The 7486-nt window shown below is 37.3% G+C and overlaps 1 long non-coding RNA gene across 1 annotated transcript in view; it reads left to right on the plus strand.

The window, feature by feature from the left end:
* LOC141598585 (uncharacterized) overlaps positions 1–472 on the plus strand; it is a 66248-nt gene extending 65776 nt beyond the window's left edge. The window contains exons 3-4 of the long non-coding RNA XR_012523603.1: positions 113–187; positions 421–472. This is a non-coding gene — a long non-coding RNA (uncharacterized LOC141598585). The remainder of the gene's footprint in view (positions 1–112; positions 188–420) is intronic.
* Positions 473–7486: the final 7014 nt, after the last annotated feature.

Genomic DNA, 7486 nt, shown 5'->3' on the forward strand with positions numbered 1-7486 from the left:
TTACAGAGTAGTTTACTTTGTGCTGATTGAGCAGACACTTTTTGGCTTTTTCTTAGTGTCACTAGCTATCTCCCTCACTATTTTCTGCATTGGTTTATGTTTTATGTTGAAGGAGATCGAGCCTAATGACCGAAAGATTGGAAAGTTATGTGAATATGCATCCAAGAACCCGTTACGAGTTCCGAAGGTGAATTGCTTTCAATTGTTGTGTATTCACGTGTTTTTTAATGGAACCTTTTTATCAGCTTATTTCCTATTTCCTTTTCTGAATTACTTACTGCTGGCCACTTATAGCGTGAAAGTTTTTTTCCCTACGAATTAAAAAATGGAAACTATCTCGAAACAGTAATACACGGGCAAATGAAATTTGACAACTTCATACCCTTATTTTGACGATACTACCATCCTTTTCTGATCCAGAAAGGTATTGGTGAGCGAATGTTCTGATTCATCTGACGTCCATTTATAGAAACAATAGGTCTCATGAGACCGTCTCCCAGTAATTTAGTGGGGGGCATAATAGGGAAAAAATAAATAAAGTGGCTCTCTCACCCCATCATGTGATAGGTCTCTCAATAACTCTATTAAGAGACCGTCTCTCTGAAGTTTTTATGTTATAGAAAGAGTATTAATAAGGCTTCTCAGGTCAGAGTTTGTTGTTTTACAGCTACTTAGAGGTAGGGATGGTTAGTTTCTTTCGCCTATGCTTTATAATTGGGGCTGATGATCATTTGATTTTTGCATTGGGTTACCAGATTCACTCGGGTAGCCTACGAACCACAAATTGATTTGCTCAAATTCCAGTTAATTTGCCAAAAATTAACGAATTGGGTGTGTTGTAGATAGAGACAAATTTAGGAAACTTAGAGGTTGAGTTTGAACTAAACACCATGCTTAGGAGCTTAAATCCGCAATGCATTCATTTAGATAAGGATATATATTATTGTTTGTTGATATTATAAGGAATTAGAAGGTTTATTGTATTGGTTATCTCTGCATATCTATGAAATCTGGTGGAATTTCCTTTTTAAATCTGGTTGAACTTCCTTTCTTCTAAATAGAATTATTTTTTGCTCATATCAGAAGTTGGAATAGGGTAAAGTTGCATATAACTGTTCTCAATGCACTTGGATGCTATTTCGACGTAATTTCATTTTTGGTCATCTTGAAAGCCACTCTATGTTGCTAACACAAGGGCAAGGTTGTGTACATCCAACCCCTTGCCCTCAAGGAAACGGGTTAATGTTGTAGTTGTTGAGTAAAACTTATTCCATTTAATAGCCTTTTCTTGTACTTGGTACTATATGGTCTCAGACTTGAAGGTTACTCATGACAGCTTGAGAGCATAAATTTTTGTCCAGCGCTCGGTTCCTATATGACTATTCCACCCTTTTGATCTTAATATATGCCTTATTTACATGTCGAAAGGAGCTATGATTTTTCTATTGAAGCATTAAGCTCTTCTTGGGTAAGAAACTATTAAATGAATTGTAAGGAACTCTATGAATGAAATGATACACAGTATTCTACTATTTGCTTAACGAATTACTTTAAGTGTGGTCTCGATTAATATATTTGCAGCAATGTAAACCCTGTCATCTTTGGGGGAGATGGATTTTTAATATTTTATATTCTCGTCTCAATTTTGCAGGCCACTATTTGCATGTAGCTTATTAGGAGTTATTCGAACTCTATGGAACAAACTCACAAAGAGGAAATGTAAATAATAGGGTACGGTGCAACGCTCTAGCTGACTTTGTAAATATCCAGGTTAGGGAATTCTCTCATTATTTGTAGGAGGTTATTTTTTTTCTCTGGTAATATTATCATATGGTACATCAACCTTTTTTTTCTGCGGGTATTTTCCCAAGCTATAATTGATGTTGATGTGGTGAAGCTGCACTTGCTTCCACCATGGCACCATATGATGTATTCTGAAAAGTATTTTAGTCTGAACTCCGAAGCGAAAAGTTCCCAAGTTAATTACATATTGATGGTTTGTAAATTGCACTAATAAGGCCCTACCATTTTATAGCCAAATATACCTTTCTTTGTCCTCTATTATCTTATATGTGCATGTCTGCTGGAATGTATGAATTCTTGGATGTGATTATATGTTATGAAACATGATGGTTAAGGAACTTCTCTACTTTTACGGAATATTGAAATTTATCTCTACTTCAAATAGTTATTCTACATGTCAGAAACTCAGAATCAATAACTTATGTTTTCTGCTCATTAGGCTCTACTTTAATTTTGTCCAGGTTAAAGGCACTGGTTTCCATCCCAAAAGTTCAATCTAGATTTGCTATTGCTATATGGAAGAAGTATCCCATCGAGTTTGGATTGATATATAGTTTTATGTAAGTTTACTAGATGTTTAGATAACATTTAGTATAGATTAACTTAGTAACTAAGACGTTTGTGGGATTATTTGTACTTTGGATTGTATTTGGAACGGTGTTGGGTTGAATAAGATGTAACGTTGTTTTACATGTGATGTATTAGTGGTTGGTTGGATTTCTTGTTAAAGGTTTTTACTTTTGGTATTTGGATTGTGAGTTTTAAGTAATTTCGGAAGCAAATTTTTATATATAAAAAAAAAGAATTAATAAATTGCGTCGGTTCCTGAAAGAAATGATGCAAATGAGAAAAATGAATTGGCCCTAAAACAAAATATCAATTGCATCAGTTATGATAACAAATGACGTAAAAAATAAAGAAAATGCATCGGTTTTATAAAGAACTGATGCAAATGTTGAAGCATTTGCGTCAGTTGTAGATACAATTGCGTCAGTTATTAAAACACAACTGACGCAAATGGTGCTTTTTTGCGTCGGTTTTTAAAACACAACTGACGCAAATGTTGAACTTTTTGTGTCGGTTCCACAACTGACGCATGAGCAAAAACGTCCCCTCGATATACGTCAATCCAAAACCGACGCAAAAGGCCCTCTACAACTGACGCAATAGGGGGTTTTTCCATTAGTGAGTGGGATTTCCTGCAAGCGGTACTCTATAAATTTGGTTTCCCGGAAAGGATGATTAGTCTAATTATGAGATGCGTCAGTACTGTTACATACGAGGTCTTATTCAATGGGGGCCCCTACAGCAATTTTGGCCCGAGTGTGGCCTAAGACAAGGGGACCCGTTATCGCCGTACCTTTTCCTCCTTTGTATGGAAGTTCTCTCGTCAACGGTGGTGAATGCTCAAAGGGAAGGTCGCACTAAAGGGATTCGGATTTGCCGGGGGTAAAACCCTTAACCCATCTCTTCTTTGCTGACGACTCGATTTTCTTTCAACATGATAAGGGCAGGTCAATACACTGCCTTAAACAATTGCTCGATAAGTACTGTAGTGCATCGGGGCAAGTCATCAATGATGAGAAATGTGGGATTCTCTTTAACCCGAGCATGAAGCTTGGGAAAGTCAAAACCTATATCAAAGTGCTCAAAATAAAAAATAATAAAAGAATAGGAAAGTACTTGGGCATGCCCACAGAGTTCCAAGTTACCAAGAAGGCAATCTTTAAGGGTCTAATTGAGAATGTCACGAAGCGTATTTCTTCTTGGAATGAAGTTTTCCTCTCCCCGGCTGGGAGATTAACTCTAATCTCTTCTGTTCTATCGAATATCTCTAATTACTTTCTATCGGTATTCAAAATACAGGTAAGTGTGACTAATAAAATTAACTCTCTTTTGTCACATTTTTTGTGGACAGGCTGTAGATCATGGAATTCTCTGGACTTGTGTAGTAGGATGTTCACTAGCTTACCAAAGAGAGATGGGGGGCTTGGTATACGTAATATTGAATGTCTTAATAAGGCCTTGCTAGCAAAACATGCCTGGAGGCTTAATGTGTCTAATTTATATATGATTTTTATCCCCATTTTAGCTCGGTTTTATTTGATTATTGCACTTTTATTATAAGTGTATTTGTGAGATAATTCTGTATTCTAGATGTTTTGCTTGTATTCATTGCATTTTGTAGGAAATGAAGCATTTGATAGCTTTTTCCCGTCAAATTAGCAATCACCAAAGTTCACGAGGCTAATAAGAGCAAGGCTTGACCATGGAGGGGCGTTTTGGGAAGAAATGGAAATCCCGAGCATGAAGAAACCAACTTGGGTTGGTGTACAAGTAACCCAAATGAAGCCCAAATAAAGTTAAGAATAAGCTTAGGATTCTGTTTTGCAATTAGTCGAGGAAATTAAGAAGCATTAAGACGGGTTCTTGGATTCCTTATGCTAATTAATCAAGGTAAAGGAGAAAAGTCGGATTCTCACGATCCCGATCGGGGGTTGGGTGTCCCCGATAGGGGTTACCCCCTATTTATGACGTTTACGTTTTAACCTCTAAATCCTATTTAAGGGGTGTTGAATCCGTCATTTAGGACACACTTCATACACTTCTACACCTCACAACACAATTTTCAGTAATTAGAATAGTTTGAGATCTCATTTTTAGCTTTCTTTAGTTGTTACAAACATTTTCTTTAAGCATTTGAAGTTATAATACAAGTTGCATTTCAAGTTATTTGGGTTTTATCTTGTTCTTCATCTCCACGTTCCATTTCCATTGTTTCGGTAATCTTATTTCTAGTACTCATTTTGCTAGTTTCCCTTGTCATTTTCATTACTAGTTAGTTCGTTAATTCATCATTTGTTAATCGTTATTCCGCCTATTTCATTATTTCGTTATTATCCTTATCATCATGTTTATTATATCATATGTTATTAGCTTTGTTTTTAATATGTGTGAGTAGTTCATTAGTCTAGGGATTAGGGGAGCCATGCATAAATAGTAATTACAATCATTGAAATAGGATGTTATAATATCGAATAATTGTTTATATCACATGCTTGTATTGTATTGTTAATCTTTGATTATTGATCACAATGCTAAATTAAATTTGTTAATTTGTTTCTAAAAGTCGAGAGGCATGAAATTGAATTAGACTAAGCATGTTTTAGTAGACCGATCTAGTAGTGAGAGCTCGCTAGAACCCATTCTATAGTTGACAATAATGTCGAGAGGTGGTTGTCACTAGGCCTAACCAATTATCGTTATTACAATTTCCTAGTTTGACATGAACAATTATTAATTCGCATGTGTGACCCGATTCCCCTAGGCTCTTTATTATTATTGATTTCTTTCATTATATTATCATTGTTTTACTAATCAATTCAAACACCAATCATAACCGACATTGATAAAATTTGCTCAATGACAACATGTTTAGCAACTCCCATCTCCTTGTGTTCGACCCCTATTACTTTACTACATTCATTTGTTAGCCAAGTCTAGGGTATTTCTGTTAGGTGTGCGATGGCCTATCAAGGCTTGTAACAGAAGAAAATTCAACTTTTTTGTTTGACATTCTGAGAAAAAAATCTTTGGGAGACCTATCTTTTAGGATGGCTTAGTGCCCAGACCAACTGGTAATCTATCTTGGGGGTGAGAAGTGTAGTACATAGATTAGGATTTATTTTGGATAACATTTGCTGGCGACCCGGATCCACCTCTAATCTTAATATCTGGAGTTCAAGATGGATTAACGGGAGGTTGCCGGGCCCAGTGGGCAGCATACTAGTACCGGAATTTAACTTCCCGAAGGATCTCTGGATAAGGGGCCTTTGCTCTAATGATGGGAGGTGGAATAAAAGGTTGATTAAGTTAATCTTTGATGAGGAAAGTGTGAATAGGATCCTGTCAATTCCGCTGAGAATGACTCAAGGTAAGCATGAGGTAGTATGGACATTCTCAAAAAATGGAAATTACACAGTTAAGAGTGGTTACGGGATCTTATTCAGTGATTTCTTTAGAAGGAAGGGATCGACTACGGATAAACCTAGAGTAAGTCAGGGGAGGAAAAAGTTCTGCAACACTCGATTATGGAGGCTATCTGGACCACAATCCTAAAAGATCTTAGTATGGAAGATCCTAACAAATTCCATTCTAGTGGGATGAGAATTTGCGAAACGAAACATGAGATGGGACTCGTCTTGCCCCATGTGCCATCAAAATGGTCATAATGTTGAGACTGTGGACCATCTTTTTAAGGATTGTGATTTTAGTGCTAGGATCTGGGCTGGTTTCCCTTTAGGCATTAATTCTTATCATGCCACAAACATTGAGGTTGGTGATTGGTTTATTAACTGGATTCTTGATATGAGGACACTAGATGATTGTCAGTCTCACATTCTACATTTCCTGGCAATCATAGCATGTATCTGGAATCTGAGAAATAACATAATATTTCTCCCCAACGTATTTTTTATGCGATATAATCATATGGTGAGTTCTGCTATTAACGCTACACAAGGGAGTGCTGAGAATGCAATAAAGGGACATGGTGCCAGTCAAGAAAACCAAGAATTGGATAATGAAGTCACTATGATACGTGACGGAAGACCCATATTTGCTATTGGTGGGTTTGGATCATGTAGGATGGTGAGGGTGAAGGTCGATGCAAGTTGGGAGACCTCATGTGCGGCGGCATTTGGATAGGCCACCTTTGAGGAGTCGGGGGATATATGGTTTTAAGGAAGCGTGAAGAGCCGGGCTGAGTCTCCTCTGCAAGCGAAGGCACTGGGGTAAAAAAAAGGTTCTAGAATAGGCATGTGGGCGTGGTATAATACACCTAGAAGTCTCCTCTGATTGTCTTCAACTACTGTTGCAGTAGGCAGGAAAGTAAGATAAGCATCACCAAATAAAAGGGATCCTTGAGGACATCTCTTCCATATCCACATCTTTTCATTGCTTGTGTTTTAGCTATGTGTGTAGGAACTTAAATGTTTAGGCTCACCGCCTTGCTTGGAGGGCCATAAAGACATCCTAGGAATCTTTCTTATCGGCTGCCAAAAAATGTATCTCTAGTTTATCATATTTCAAGGTATTAGATATACGTACGAAGTACTTCGTACTAAGTAATAATAAGATGTCTTACTCATCCTTGTGTCTTATACTACCCGTGTAGCTGGGCCACATCCATTCCGCGTATGATTGGCTTAAAGTCAATGTTGATACGGCTTTCTCCTCCTCCTCCTCCTTTGCTAGTGTGGGCGTGTTGTTAGAAAAAGTGCTGGCTTTTGGGTTATGGGATGGTTTACCCATTTGTTTGCCCTTAATAACCCTTTTATTTGTAAGGTGCTCGCCATTAGGAAAGGGTTGCAACAGTCCACGAATAAATTTTTGATTGCCTCAAATTATGTTAGTGTTGTTAATGTCATATTGAGGAAGAATCCCCTTATGGTCCTTATGCTAACATCCTTCTTGAGTGTAGGGAACAATTAAAGGGCTCGCCTCATTAGAAGATTTTATTTGAGAAATGATTGGCAAATAGAGTTGCGGATGCAATTACTAGCTTTTATGTCAATAATGCTGGTTCTTGTGATGGTTGTTTTGGTTGGGATTACGCCCCTTATTTTGTAATCCACTATTGTACGCTTGATTTTGTTTTACCTAGCACGCCACTCCCCCAAAA

This window comes from Silene latifolia, chromosome 1 (assembly GCF_048544455.1).
Source record: "Silene latifolia isolate original U9 population chromosome 1, ASM4854445v1, whole genome shotgun sequence".
Lineage (NCBI taxonomy): Eukaryota > Viridiplantae > Streptophyta > Magnoliopsida > Caryophyllales > Caryophyllaceae > Silene > Silene latifolia.